The sequence below is a fragment of the Saccoglossus kowalevskii genome, chromosome 5 (genome assembly GCF_978046115.1).
Source record: "Saccoglossus kowalevskii chromosome 5, keSacKowa6.1, whole genome shotgun sequence".
Lineage (NCBI taxonomy): Eukaryota > Metazoa > Hemichordata > Enteropneusta > Harrimaniidae > Saccoglossus > Saccoglossus kowalevskii.
The window spans coordinates 12,259,514-12,275,196 of NC_140645.1; the positions used below are offsets into that span (position 1 = coordinate 12,259,514).

The following is a 15,683-nucleotide window of genomic DNA, read 5'->3' on the forward strand; positions in this document are numbered from 1 at the left end:
TATTAAATTGAAATATATGTATGAAATGTCTGTCACTTAAAAAAATAGAATAGCTAGGTGATTTTGTCAGTTGGTCCCCATGCAATTACTTGCCACTCCCGACAAAGCTTAACAATCCACATACGCTGATTATATGACCACATAGCTATATGTATGTGACGAACTACTTCATAATTTTCGGTCTTTTAATGTTTTCAAATGTTTCAATGTTTACATTGAAGTCGATTGTAATGTTTCAAATTTGCCCTGTGGCCTCTACTTGCTTCAGGCGACAATTCCACTATTTGAGACTCATTGACTAGAAGTTTCGTTTCTTTTTCAAAGTTTCCACTACTAGTTTTGAATGCACATCCACTTAGGTCAACATTTACAACGAAATCCACCACAATCAACAATTTACACTCGCTTTTCACAACTGTGTTTGCTATTTTCTAACCTTTTACATTGTGCTCGTAATACTGTCTATTTTCTAACGTTTATGTTGAGCTCTTAATACAGTCTGGAAACACATATGGAGCTTTTGCTCGAACTTTTAAATGTGGGGTTGGTGCGACACTGTAGTGTTTTTTCTACCATCGCCATGTTTCTAATGGTTCTCACCTTAGTTTGCTTGTGTCGAACATGTGACGGCACAGCTACACGGTTTATAATTAGAATAAGTCTTGTATCTATTAGAGAAAATATGCACATTGATTTTGCAGATAATATTTTTTTAATTAAATGTATGCAAATCTGTCGCAATTCTTCTTAACAAAATGGTGGACAACATGGAGGACAATATCTCTTGTTAATTTCACTGTCATGGTTGCTCTCCTCAATTTGATGATTATCATTAATTTGAATGTCATTTGTCTTGTCATCAGAGAGAGTAGTGCGGATTTCACCGGAGTAAACCATGGTTGTGGCAACCAGACAAATCAACAGCAATATTCGAATTTCTGCCATGCCTGGAGCTGAACAAACAATCACAAAATATATTAGCATATACAAATCACTGAATAAATTTGAATAATAGTAATAATTTCACATATGGGAGTACTATTAGTGCTTCTCCTAAGGCATGGTGTGGAATCAGTTTGGTCATACAACAGCGAACAGAGATCAGAAACAATTTTCTTGTTGAAACCAAATTTAAAAAAACACAATTAGTTGTACACAATGGCACAGAACATGCATAACAAGACATAGCATGCCACAAATTAAGTTGCTTTTATAAGGAAGCCATACGAAGACATTTTGCAATGAAAAGAGAACTAGAAGCATAATAACAATTACATTTCCTCTACAAGCTTTGTCTTCAAAAATTACGGTCACAAATGCCTTTCCACGAAAATAAGGGATATTTGATGGGGTGATTTATATTATAATTGCGAGAGATAGTCTTCGTGAACTAAACATTTATATTATGCGAGATGACGTGCATATACCTTTATATTATATCATAGAATTTTTAGTTCTTAGTGACGTTTTTTTTTTATATTGATCACCGAATTTGTGATTATTTCTAAACAGCCTGGGTTTGGACTTGTCAAATACTCAAGAAATAACTGGAAATGGTGGACAAATGGAATTGGTGAAATTGTGGTCGTCGCAATGAAGGATACTATTTTCCAGAAGAATAAGACATTGGCTATGTATAAAAATACTGTAAGTTTAAGAAGATATTGGAATATTACTTTTTGATCGGTGTAATCTGAACCATCTGTAATACTAAGGTCGTTATATATAAAATCATTGGCCGTCAACAACAAAGAAATTTAGCTGTTTTAGTTGAGACTTGGTGCTAAGAACACAACCCATTTGATAACATGGATGAACACGAATATCGACAAAAGTATTATATTGTACAACGTAACAGTGAGAGAAGAATCATAAATGTCGCGAGGTGTCACGAGGTAAAACATAATTGTCTTACTTACTGTTGTAAATGTAAATTTTACAAAATGACTAAAACATCAATTCCAACCCATGTAAACGTTGAGGTTACCTATTCTACCATACTAGACATGCGAAGCATGTACTACCAATGCTGAACACACAGCAAATAACAATCACTATTTAATTTCGTGGTAATTTTGAGCCGATATACGAGTATGTAAGGTGTGAACAGTTACGGGTCCCACTCATAGCAACTCACTATAAAACATAAAGCTCACTGATTCGGTGCTGATTGATTTGTCTATGAAATTAATATAATACATGCAACCAATAGTGAAACCTCATACATAAATAACAAAGCCTTAGATTACATAAAACAATCAAACCTGTAATACTGTCGTGAATACTGTCAAACCTTGCAAGCTCAGTTAATGTCTATTTCACAGTGCGACCTATGTGTTCGAAATATGACTAATATGCGTCATAATTTAAATATTTTTAGCATTTTTGTCATCGATTAATCTTCTAATCTTTGTATCTCCCTTTCGAGCAAGATATGGTTAAATCATGTTCATATAAAACGTCGAGATAACAAGCAAGGTTGATGTTTTTTTGGTTTTTTTTTCGTTTTCTGTTTTTGATGAAAACATTTATTAAATATATGTAAAATTAAACGTTGAAAAACTGTTTATCATAATTCGGTGATATTTAAATAGTACCCGCATTTATTTCCAGCATATTAATGCACTGTTGTTATTTTGAATTGCGCTGATATGAACCAAACCATTTTCGCCACAGGGGTGTCCGTGGACATTCCTCGGGAAATATAAGAAAAAAATCATTTGAAATTCTATATTTTTAAGAATTTAGAGGATTCACTTATAATAATATAATTCAAAACAAAATCATTTACCAGCTAGTAAACTTCACTAATATGCCTTTGGGTTATTGTTTTAATTTTCTATTAATATATGGATGGAATAATGACGTATTCATAGGTGCTATGAGCGTATGATTCCATTGGTAAAATGATTTTGCAGAAGCTTGAATTAGTGTCAAATATTCAATGGAGATGCATGGAGATGCGCGACAATTGGACTTCTGACATACGTAAACTAGGTTTAGGCGCCCAGGACTGACATCGGTTGGGCATTTTTGTGAATAAATTCAATTTCATCAAATATGAATGACATATTTACATTGTCGTCATTGCAATGAAAGATACTATTTTCCAGAAGAATAATACATTGGCTGTGTATAACAATACGGTATTTTAAAATAGATAATGGAATATTAGTTTTTGATCTGTGTAGACTTAATATGAACCATTTGTAATACCAAGATCGTTATATATAAAATCATGAGTCGTCAACCTCAAAGAAATTTAGCTGTTTTAGTTGTAACTTGTTGCTAAGAACACAACCCATTTCATAACATGGATGGACACGAATATCGACAATTGTATTATATTGTACAACGTCACAGTAAGAGTAGAAGCATAAATATATTTTCATTGAGCATAAGCGAAAAAACATATTAATATTTTTTTATTATTTTTTCGCTTGTATCGCTCAGTAGAGGTGTCACGAGGTAAAACATTATTGTCCCACTTACTACAGTAAATGTTGGTTTTAGAAAATGACTAAAATATAAATTCAAACCTAATGAGGTTACTCTTATTCTACTATACTAGACATGCAAAGCATTGACTGTCAATACTGAACTCACAACAAATAACAATCACTGATTACTTTTTTTGTATTTTTTAGCCGAAGAAACAATATGTATAATGTGAACAGTCACGAGTCCCACTTATGGCACACCGCTAAAAAGACTAAAAGGTAATAACTAGTTTGGTTAGTATTGTTAGTATTACAATATGTTGCAGTTCAATTATTCAACGTTGATGTTGCATGCACATAAATTTATAGAAATCGAACTCTCCAGAACCAATTGTTTGTTAGCATTTGTATTGATTTTTCTAATCTCATGATGTTTTGACTTATTTATTTAAAAAATGTCTTTGCATGTTATTCCGGGGAAAAATATATGTTCACAATGAATGATGACAGTCATTGTGACTTAAGGCTGAAATTCAATTGTCTATTGTTAATGGATGTTCTGGTAATGGGTACTTTATTTTGAATTCTGTTGGTCTTAATTAATTATTTTTTCACTGTGAGAGTACTTGTCTGCACAATATTCCCGTACCATTGTTGTTTTCATGCCTGCCTGTATGCAAGTACTTGTATTCATTATTTACATTCAGATTTAGGACTAGTAACATTTGGCTTCTCGATGTAAATTATTCGATAAATTTGTTGTTCTGTGTCTTAATTGAAAAAATGCTAGTTTTGTAATGTCATGCTATTCAGACGGTTCTTTAACATTTACGTGTAATGTATACAACACCTACATATGTGGTAATGATACTGGCTTATTATTGTACATATTTTATAATCCAAGTGTGTGTTATAATATATGTATAAAAGACTCATTAGATTTCAAAACAGCAGTTGCTCTGTCCATTGAGAATGAAATCCATGTAATTCAAATTAACATTTGGTCAGTATGACAGTGGTTTTTCAGTGTATTATATACATAAACAGACAAAGTTACCTGAAATCAAATCCAAAATCATTTGCTATTTATTGTTCTGAATCAAATTTACTGTAATTATTTTAGAATTACTTGTACACTAGCATATTTCATGATCATATCTTTAATAGCATGCACGGAAATAATAGCATAAAAGTACATATATTGGGGAGTTAACTTCAAATGTCGATAACTGTTATTATGTTATTATGTTATTATACTGCATCTGTAGTAATTGGTAATTCTGACGCGGATTTCGTCATATAAATTTGTTGTCCTGTTGTCCGCAATTTATAATGTCCATAGTAATACAAGTGAAACAGTTTACAATCTCCATATACATTTAAGTATATTGGTGTTTGTTTGGATAAATCTACAACTATTCAAAGTCTATATTATATAAATATTGTTGTGTACGATCTTCTAATGGTTTCAAATATCTATATCAATATTAGTTTACAAACCACATCTGCATACAAGGGAAGAGGGTTACAAAATACACGTGTAGTTTAAATACAAATACATGTGAGGTGGTTTACATCATTCACATAGGCGGGATAGATAGCTAAATAGGCGGGATAGATAGATAGATAGATCCTTTTTGATTCTACGGGTAAATAATAAATCAATAACGACTGGACAGTGAGAAATAAAACCGAGAAACCCCGTGGGCAGGCCAACACCAAGTGGCACGGACAATGGGGGAATCGAACCCCCCTGCCCTGTGCCATCGGGATAACAGTCATTCGTTTGACACATTTCTCGGTTCAAAATAAAAACGATTAAACGATCACAAATGATTAGCGGAGGTTACAAACAGATAAACAAGTGACGAGACGTGAGTTAGAGACATGTACGACATTGAACGATAACAATAACAAATGGTTTTACACTCAAATAATTACAATTCTAAAAATACTTAAAAGTACAATAAATCTAATAAAAAGCAATCGAAAAGGCGGGTTTGTACAACTAAAAAGGATATTGTTCAGCCATTGTCTAAGATATCGGGGATTATTAGTGAGTTGTCATCCAGGATTGCAATGGCGTCATTAATGCACCACTGTGTTTCAAATACATCTAGAGACTTTGTGAGCAGGTGATAGTTGTATTCGTTAGTTACCCGATACCTAATTTTGGATTTAAAACACTGTAACACATTTATTTGTACCCGATCGTTTAACCTTTTATATCGTGTTACGTGAGTTGACACTTTCATAGTTGCAATTATATGACAGAGCAAACGATGTGTAGCGGTTCTTTTGCTTGGTGGGCCTAGTACGTACCAAGAATGTGGTATAGTGTCAATATTTATAAGTTTATTGGTAATTAATTTCAGCAAGTTGAAAAGTGGGGCGAGTCTCGAGCATTCAATAAAAATGTGGGCAAGGTCGTCCCTTTCGTCACAGAAGGGACAAGTATCAGTGGTCTGGGCTTTGGTTTTTAAAAGAAACCCGCCAGTTGCGTAGGCGCCGTGGAGCATGCGCCAATTAAGGTCACCGTCTTTCTCTGTGGGTGGGGTCATATAACAATCTCTAAAGACGGGTTTAGTTGGGAGAGAGAGAAAGTAAGTCGTGCCATATAGTTTTAAACTGTGAGTTACGGTTGGAAAAATACTGCGACTTAATCAGGAATTTGTAAATTTCTCCCCTCTCGAATTTGTAGAGCGGAGTATTCAGAAGGATATCATTATCGTCGTCTCTATAGGAAAGTTCGATGTGATATTTAATTTCAGTTGACTCATCGGTCACTTTTTGATTGAGTATAATTCGTTGCCACTCCACAGGTATGGCCCGGTGTATCACATCGAGTGCCATCCCCGCTAGCCGCCTCGAATACACATTTATTTTATTATGAATGGCGTCAACGCCTAACCATGTACCATTATTAAAAAGGTCACCGACCTTTGTGAGGCCAGCCTCACAAAAGTGTAAAAGATTCAAAGGTGTGTTTTGAATTGGGTGAATAATTAAAGGATTAAAAAATAACGGCTCTTGAGCTATCTCGTGCAGTGCAGTCGGTCGTCTTTCCTGATTGTTAAAAGGGAAGACCAGACCGTCAGCAACTCAGAATAAAACTGTGGTAAGTGAACACTGGGTGCCGGAACGTCGACAACAAATAGCTGTTTATCATAGTTTAAATGGTTGAATTCTTTTAAAAAGTGATCAGTAAAAGCAAAACAAGGATGACTGACATTGGAGTAAAGGTAATGTTGAATATAATGAATGCGAAAAGACGCAATACGACTAGGCAAATGTATCAGGCCATGGCCGCCATCAGTAGCTGGTAGATAAACTGTTTCAGCCGGGATCCAGTGCCGTCCCTGCCAGAAAAAGTTCAAAAAGTAGTTTCTGTAAACTATTAACAATATGTTTGGGTGGACTAGTGCACATGCAAGAGTGGAGAAGTTTGGACGCAATGAGTTGATTAATTACAATAGTGCGCCCTCTATAGGTCATTGCCGGCGCATAGCGTGACCACCAATCCAGCTTGGCCTCAACGTTTCCAACAACACCGTCCCAGTTTTGACTGACAAAAGTGGCGCTATTGCCGAGGTAGGTACCAAGAATTTTTAAACCTTTATTGTTCCACGCTATATTTAAAGGATTGTCAGTCCTATCTTTCCACTTGCCTACCCACAGTCCCTTTGATTTGCCATAGTTTATTCTAGAGTTACTCGCAGACTCGTACACACGCAACCAATGTTCAAGCTTGATAAAGTCATTGTTTTGGGTTAAAAAGAAACTAATGTCGTCTGCATAAGCAGACAGATTAACAGGTTTGTGAGTATACACCCCATGTATTTGACTTTCAGTTCTTACTTTGTGTAGAAGTGGTTCAATAGCCAGTGTATATAGCTGACCAGACAAGGAACAACCCTGACGAATACCACGTTGGAACAAGACTGGACTGGTTATAGTGTTATTAACACGAACAAGACTTTGCGTACTAGAGTAGATTAGTTGAATGTACTTACACAATTGATCCCCATAGCCGAACGCTTCTAGGGTTTTGAAAAGGTAGTCATGGTTGATGCGATCAATGCCTTTTACTGGTCTAGGGCAACGATCCCAAGTGGCAATTGGTTGATATCACAGTAATTTTTCAACAAACTGTTGTCATCCTTTTTGGGGAGTAAAGTGATGACGGCGCGTCGACACGACAATGGGAGTTGGCCGTCCTCAACTGAGACGTAAAGATCGGGGCCCAACAAGGACCAAAAATGACGGAAAAATTCACCAGGCAGACCGTCAATGCCAGGAGACGTACCTTTAGATAATAGTTTAACAGCGCAAGTCAATTCATCAAAAGACAGAGGGGCGTCACACATGTTTTTAAGCGTTTCGTCAAGTTGGGGAAGTCCCTTGTGTAGACGGACTTGACATTCAGTTGATACGGGGTCAGGTGAGAACAAGTTAGAGTAAAAGTTTTTTGTGAGAGTTCGCATTTCAGCCAGTGACTGAGTCGTAGTGGCATTTGGGCGTTGTAACTGGGTCATGACCTTTTTACTCCCCCTCTGTTTTTCGATAGCTGAGAAAAAAGAGGTAGGCGCATTAGTTTCATTAAGCATTTCATGCCCGCGATCTTATAGCAGCTCCTTTTGATTCGTTGTGCATTACAGTTTGCAATAATGCCTTTTTTCGTTTAATTGCGTTGTGAGTGCATCAGTGGGTTGAACGATTTGTTCAAGGGTGTGTATGTCCTCACAAATACTTTGTTTAATGCGCTTGTAGTTGTTGCTGAGTTTCGCGCTATATTGTTTCGTTAGTTCCTTTATTTTAAGTTTGCCCATATCCCACCACATTTGGACGGAGTCAAAGCGATCACTTTCTCTACACCATAGCAACCAGAAGTCATTAAAAATATGGCAGTACTCTTCGTCATGGAGTAAACTGGTATTGAAGTGCCATATTGGGTTTCTGTTTGTGACAACTTTCAATTGTATGCATAATTTAACAGGTGCATGATCAGAGAGGTTACATTGAGTTTCGATAGAGATACGTTTGATTTTAGATGAGAAACCTTTAGAGATGTAAAAGGTGTCGATGCGAGACTTGCTGTCATTTCTGACCCATGTATAGTTTCGCAAGTTAGAATTAAAATGGCGCCAAGAGTCAATAAGTTTAAAACGCGCAATTATGTTAGATAATAACATAGTTGACTGTACATGTGGTTCAGGGTTTTCAGCTCTGTCTAAGTCGGGGTTAAGGGTGCAATTAAAATCACCGCCAATGATAATTGTATCTTGATTAAGGTCATTGAGCGTTTTCTTGAGAGTTTTATATAAATTAAGCCGGTCCACCCCAACGGTGGGCGCATAGACATTAACCAGATGAACTGGCAAACCGTGTACCTCCAGATGTATGTGTAGCAGACGACCCGGTACAACATCAGCCACCTTCAAAACCTTGATGTTTTTATTTGTATTTGTATTTACCAAAATAGCCACACCAGCAGACTGTGAGTTGCCATGGGAAAATAAAATAGATGAGGGCCATACAATTTGCCATTGAGCTTCATCGGCTCAAACAGTGTGAGTTTCCTGGAGAAAGTAGAAATCACTGGAATGGTTAAGTTTAAGGAACTCAAAAAGTTGGTATCGCTTCATTGAATCGCGACAACCGCGCACATTTCATGTAACAGCAGAAAAACTCATTATTGATGTGAAAAGTAATAAACAAATGATACGTTGAGAGAAAATTATAGTAAGCATGATAAACAATAAATTAAAACTGTAATGCAGTGAAAAGATCACAGATCTATTTTGTATTAGTGACATCGGTATCTGCTTGTGGTTGTATACCACGCTTTTTCATCAAAATTTCCTCTTTTAATGTTTCGAGATTTTCAACCACAAAAAGAGGATCATTGATTTTTCTAATGTGTTTAATTAATTTCATGGTGACCCGTTGTATTCGCATTTTTTCGTTACTTGATATGTCTGGGGATTTTCGTACCTCATCCAGTGAGCGTGCCAACAACCTGAGATCGGGGCAAAATCGTGTAGCTACTTCAATTATTTTTCTTGAGTTGAATGACTCAACTAAAAAAGGACTGAGGGCATCACGAGAGAGTAGTTTTGCTTTCTCACTCGAAACAGTAAGCTCCATGGCCTCGGCAGATAGCGTTGAGATTTCAGAACAATCTGACACAATCGACTCAGTATCATCCCTGTCCTCAGACAAACCCACAGGGATAGGAGTCTTTGTTGGGTCAAGCGGGTCATTCGACTCACTTGGTAAAAAGGGGGGGGGTAAGGGGGGGGGGTAAAGGGGGGGGGGGGTTTCTACTACCTCCTCATCATTTGCATTTAGTGTTTCGCACCAGTTAACATTGAGCTATTTACAACAGATTTACTCACTCTAGTGTCGTGTGTGTTTTCATTTTCATTTATTTCGTTATTATCATTTAAATCATAGTCAGTCACATCGTTTTTGTCACGCGCTTTGCTATCATCATCATTGTTATTTAACACATTGACACCTATTACGTTATCGTCACCTTTATCATTCAAGTCATTGTTAGTCACATTGTTTTTGTCACGCGCTTTACTATCATCATCATTGCTATTTAACACATTGACACCTATTACGTTATCGTCACTTTTATCATTTATTGTATTGTTTCCGTGACTTTTGTTATACTCTACATTTTCGGGCGTGTCGTCAACTTCCATCGTTTGACTATTGTTATCATTATCACCATTTTCATTAATGTCGTTTGCTTCATCAGTTTTATCAAGAGTAGCAATAGTAGACTGATCAATAGGTCTTGGTTCAGGGTCGGGGCGGGTTTTACTATTTGGAAGAGAATGATCGCGAACTGGGTCGTTTGAAGTTTGCTGTTGACTTACTGGGCAGTTTCTCATAATATGTCCCTTTTTTAGACACCTGTGACAAACAATATCATCAGTTGATAAATAGATACGATGTTGCCGCTCCTCATGAGTGACATTAATGACACCGATGGCGAAAGGATTTGACGTGTTTCAGCTCGGGTTGTTTGCACCCGAGTGGAATTAAGCGCAAATTGCTAACAACGCGGCCATACTTTGACAGTTCAGTTTGAATAATATGATTTGGTATATATGGGGGTACACCTGAGAGAATTACTTTAGTGGCAGGTTTACAAGGGGTTGCACATGGGTAAAGCAGTCTCCCACTGACAGACCAGTTGTACAAACAGTTTCCACAGCGTTCACAGAGTCGAGAAAAACAATAACACTTCCGCTCACTCGGGAAGCGGCAATAATATTTACAGGTTTGAGAATAGCAGAAATATTTTTAACGTATGCTTCAATTGGTATCCCATCAATTGATTCGCATTTCAGACCATGTTTACGTGTTAGCCCTGCAAAATGGTTAACACGTGTACTCGCCGTGGAGGCCGCCATCTTGGAAAGGCCCCACGACGAGCGAACTGAAAGTGAAAAACAAAATCAAACTAAAACACGGTAGACTTATACCGTAAAATCAAAATAAATAAGCGTACGTATGTAGTAAGTATTAACAAAAAAGATAGTACAAAAATAGTAGTAACTTACTAACAATTTGAGGCAAAAAACCATGTTTTTTGAGGAGCACTCGCAACGCGTGGCAGACATGCACAGATAGATAGATAGATAGATCCTTTTTGATCAGCGGGTAAATAATAAATCAATAACGACTGGACAGTAGAAGTAATATTCCAGTATGAATTGGGAGCAAACTGTGACATCAAATCTAGTCGTTGTATTGTTATGCTTCTAAAATATTTTTTTTCAATTGTCTTGAAACAGATTCAAATATAAGGATATTTATTGTAAAATATTAAGATTATATAATATCCAACACATTAATTTGTAAATGTTAAATTTATTTAAAGAATTCAGTGACAATATTATATTATAAAATAAAATAAATTAAATAGAAATATTATGTGTATTTTTGTATATAGAAACTTGGCTGGCCCACTCAAAATTATAAAGAAGTGAGGTCTGCAGCTCTTTTTTTATTTGTGAAAAAAACTGGTATTTTAGAGAGTGTAAACAATAAAACACTCACAGTGCAAGGCTAGTTCACCAGCATGTCTATTCTCTTGCTTGAGTGTGAAAGTACATGGTTTAGTGACTACCTCCTATGTTTTTAAATTTTAGAATTTCTTTTATTTGGAAGGTTCTTCTATAAAAATAGAACAGATTTAATGAATTAATTTTAATAATTTAATTTAATTTCAGAATTAGAGCTGAATCACTACCTGAGAAATCATATATAGTATTTCACTGCGCCAAGGCTACAAGATCTATAGCAACAAGTTATGTGGCATGCCCCAGTATGTTTTCAGGTGAGTGAACTGTATACCATCATTAATTAAAGCATCACGTGATATTCACTGCTTGTAATATTTATGAATTAATTTTAATAATTTAATTTAATTTCAGAACTAGAGCTGAAACACTACCTGAAAAATCATATTTTAAAAGATTTCAACTGTGGCTAGACTGACCCCGCTATGGCTACAAGTTATAAGTCATGCCATAGTATGTTTACAGGTGAGTGAATTGTATACCTTCATTAAGTAAAGCATAAATAGGTACTCACTGATTGTAATATTAATGAATTAATTTTAATATATTAATTTAATATCAGAATTAGAGGTGAATCACTACCTGAGAAATCATGTTTTAAAAGATTTCAACTGTGGCTAGACTGACCCCCCCCCCCCCTATGGCTACAATTTATAAGTCATGCCATAGTATGTTTACAGGTGAGTGAATTGTATACCTTCATAAATTAAAGCATAACTAGATATTCACAGCTTGTAATGTTAAAATGAATTAATTTTAATAATTTAATTTAATTTCAGAATTAGAGCTGAATCACTACCTAAGAAATCATATATCGCACAAGTATTTCACTGCGCCTAGGCTACAAGATCTATAGGAACAAGTTATGAGGCATGCCCCAGTATGTTTTCAGGTGAGTGAACTGTATACCATCATTAATTAAAGCATCACTTGATATTCACTGCTTGTAATATTTATGAATTAATTTTAATAATTTAATTTAATTTCAGAGCTAGAGCTGAAACACTACCTGAGAAATCATATTTTAAAAGATTTCAACTGTGGCTAGACTGACCCCCCTATGGCTACAAGTTATAAGTCATGCCATAGTATGTTTACATGTGAGTGAATTGTATACCTTCATTAATTAAAGCATAACTAGGTATTCACTGATTGTAATATTAATGAATTAATTTTATTATATTAATTTAATATCAGAATTAGAGGTGAATCACTACCTGAGAAATCATATTTTAAATGATTTCAACTGTGGCTAGACTGACCCCCTCCCCCTATGGCTACAAGTTATAAGTCATGCCATAGTATGTTTACAGGTGAGTGAATTGTACACCTTCATTAATTAAAGCATAACTAGATATTCATTGCTTGTAATATTAAAATGAATTACTTTTAATAATTTAATTTGATTTCAGAATTAGAGCTGAATCACTGCCTGAGAAATCATATATCGCACAAGTATTTCACTGCGCCTAGGCTACAAGATCCATAGGAACAAGTTATAAGTCATGCCATAGTATGTTTACTGGTGAGTGAACTGTATACCTTCATTAATTAAAGCATCACTTGTTATTCACTGCTTGTAATATTAGATCTGTTTATTTTTTTAAAGGATTACTCTCATTAGTAAATAGTGCCCTCACTCAACAATATTTAGAATGAGTGGTTGGTCAAAAGTTTGATGAGTCAGGTGCATATATTGACTAAGCTTGTTGTACATAGATGCAAATGAGTATCCATCAATCAATGCTGTAGGGTGTACTATTTTTTATAGGTTGAAATCTAAATCTCGAGATGGTGGGTTCCTGTTCCCTGCCGAAAACTGGGAGACATTGGGTCTCAATACATAACCGAATTGGAATGTATTGCATTTGGGGAATTGTTATGTTGGTGATAAATGCTGGAACGCAATATTCAATATTAGAAGCAACTTATTGGCTGCTAAAGCTCTTCTATAGTCAATTCCCATGAGGCAATAACTGTTACCTGTTCGCACATCGGAATATAACGAATGACCACTTCCAATTACATAGAGGCGAAGCCAAATGTTAATTAAATATATTCATGCAATATTTTGATCAACGTGAGTGCCTATTTATTTGGCAACGATCCTGCCCAGTTAGTATTAATGTCATTCAGACAGATTAGTTTCTAATATATTGTGGTAGTTTTTCTCACTGCTGTTCAAATACAATGTTTGTATCTTATGAACTACAATAATTTGCCACGAGTATCCTTGCGTTAAATCTATAACGAATGTGTACATATAGTTCATTTTTATACACGGTTGTATAATTCACACAAGATTTATTGTAAACAAACTCGACAAAAATATGAAAAGATTTTCTAACAAATCCCAACGTAGTTGATTCGGATCAAACAATGCTATAATTTTTATCAGACTTTATAATTAGCAAATGCTTCCGTAATTAACTAATCAAACGCTCTTATAGAATTGAGTTGTAATGTAGAAGACAGACGTTATTCAAAATTAACATTGGTAATTTCTATGAGTCATTTGGTATTAGTAAGGGAGTAGACATCAAATAATTGATTATATAGAGTAACCATATATTATAACAGTCGTATTTTGGTATTTTTACATTGTTTACATGTCTTACTATATAATAATATTACATTATGACATAATGGACAAGTGATACAAAATTAAAATGTAATTATTGACATCTAGAAGTATTATACACTTCAAATTTTACAATGTTAAACTGCAAAATTTGTGTTCATGTTTGTCTACAAAAACTATTATGAAATTTACAGTTATCAGAAAATGGCAACACACCCATGTATTTATTAGAGGTATTTACAATACAATAACTGTTATATGCTAAAAATATACTCACATTTCAAGTCTGCTGGAGTAGCTCACCCGCCGCTTTATATATGTGGTTTACCATCAATATTGGATATTATATTTACAGAAATATAATGCGTTTGTTTTTGCACAAAATCATGTCATGTAAAGAAGAATATGAAAAGTGTGAAACAGTAAAATAAAAAAAAAACATTAAGAAATAAATTTACCATTTAATTGTATATATAGGTATTTAAGTGTACTCACATTCGTTGTCTTTGCCGTTATTTCTGCTTATCTTCAGATATCAAGATCGTGTCTGCACTATGACATTTTCTCTTATATAAGACTGGCCATCCGTAGAATTTAAAATCAACTATTAATAAATTACCATACCTATTCTCAATCTGAATGCAAGTGCAATATTTATAAAATACTATGAGGTTAAGTATCGCACTATGTTGTTAACAATAATGTAACTTTAATGGATGAAAATGAGGATGACAGACAGTCACATATTGATTGATGGGAAATGTAAGGGTAAGTGTTACCACTACGATACAGAATAATACAATATTAGATTTTGATTTTCTTGTTCAGCTAATAAGGCCATAGAAATTAAGTATTTTTCAATTAATTGTTTTCCATATTCACTTGTATCTTATGCTCAAGTTATCGTGCGCACTTCGTTGTAATATATTTATGACTGAGAAATCGTTCGGAATGTCTGTTGGACTGACCACGTGATGTGATGGTGAAACTGACAAGTTTGAGCTGTGAATCACCAGAAAGTCGGGAATTATCTGAAATTTTCCATGACTTATTTGGGGGATTTATTTTCTACATTTTACGTATTCTTTATTGTGAGGTTCAGTTCATTTATATAGTGACCTCGCCTGACATTTCGTGTAATGGTACTTTTGGTTCCCATTAATCATAAAGTCTGTAAGGGTCTTAATTGCAATATAAATATATGATGAACTAGGAAACTAATACATGATGGCGGAAACAAATTACAAAAGAAGTTATCACTATTTTTAATGTGAATAACAGGGTTACACAACTTCGTCTAAATTATGTTTTTGATGTTTGTCAACGACATTAGCTCAACTTATCTACCATAACTCAACTTATCTAAAATAAATCTCAGTTTATATCATATATCATTAGAGGGTGCGACTGCATTTTTTATGTCCCTAAAACATTAGTCAGAGAATCACTTTGTTCAATAACGTTAAAAAATGAAATAAATTACAATGAAAATGACTGTTCAAACATGGGTTATTTCCAAATTTGCATTTGATGTGTGCCGTGAGATTTTATATATATTTG

General features: G+C 34.8%; 2 long non-coding RNA genes across 2 annotated transcripts; one reads left to right on the forward strand and one right to left on the reverse strand.

Moving 5' to 3' along the window:
• Positions 1–693: 693 nt before the first annotated feature.
• On the reverse strand, positions 694–2,348 carry LOC144350774 (uncharacterized). Its single transcript, XR_013420336.1, has 2 exons — positions 2,265–2,348; positions 694–953 (listed from the first exon to the last, which is right to left on the reverse strand). It is a non-coding gene; the product is annotated as an uncharacterized LOC144350774 (long non-coding RNA).
• A 10,019-nt stretch (positions 2,349–12,367) lies between these two features.
• LOC146745505 (uncharacterized) lies at positions 12,368–13,445 on the forward strand. Its single transcript, XR_014929498.1, has 4 exons — positions 12,368–12,434; positions 12,532–12,642; positions 12,955–13,067; positions 13,314–13,445. It is a non-coding gene; the product is annotated as an uncharacterized LOC146745505 (long non-coding RNA).
• The last annotated feature ends 2,238 nt before the right edge of the window (positions 13,446–15,683 follow it).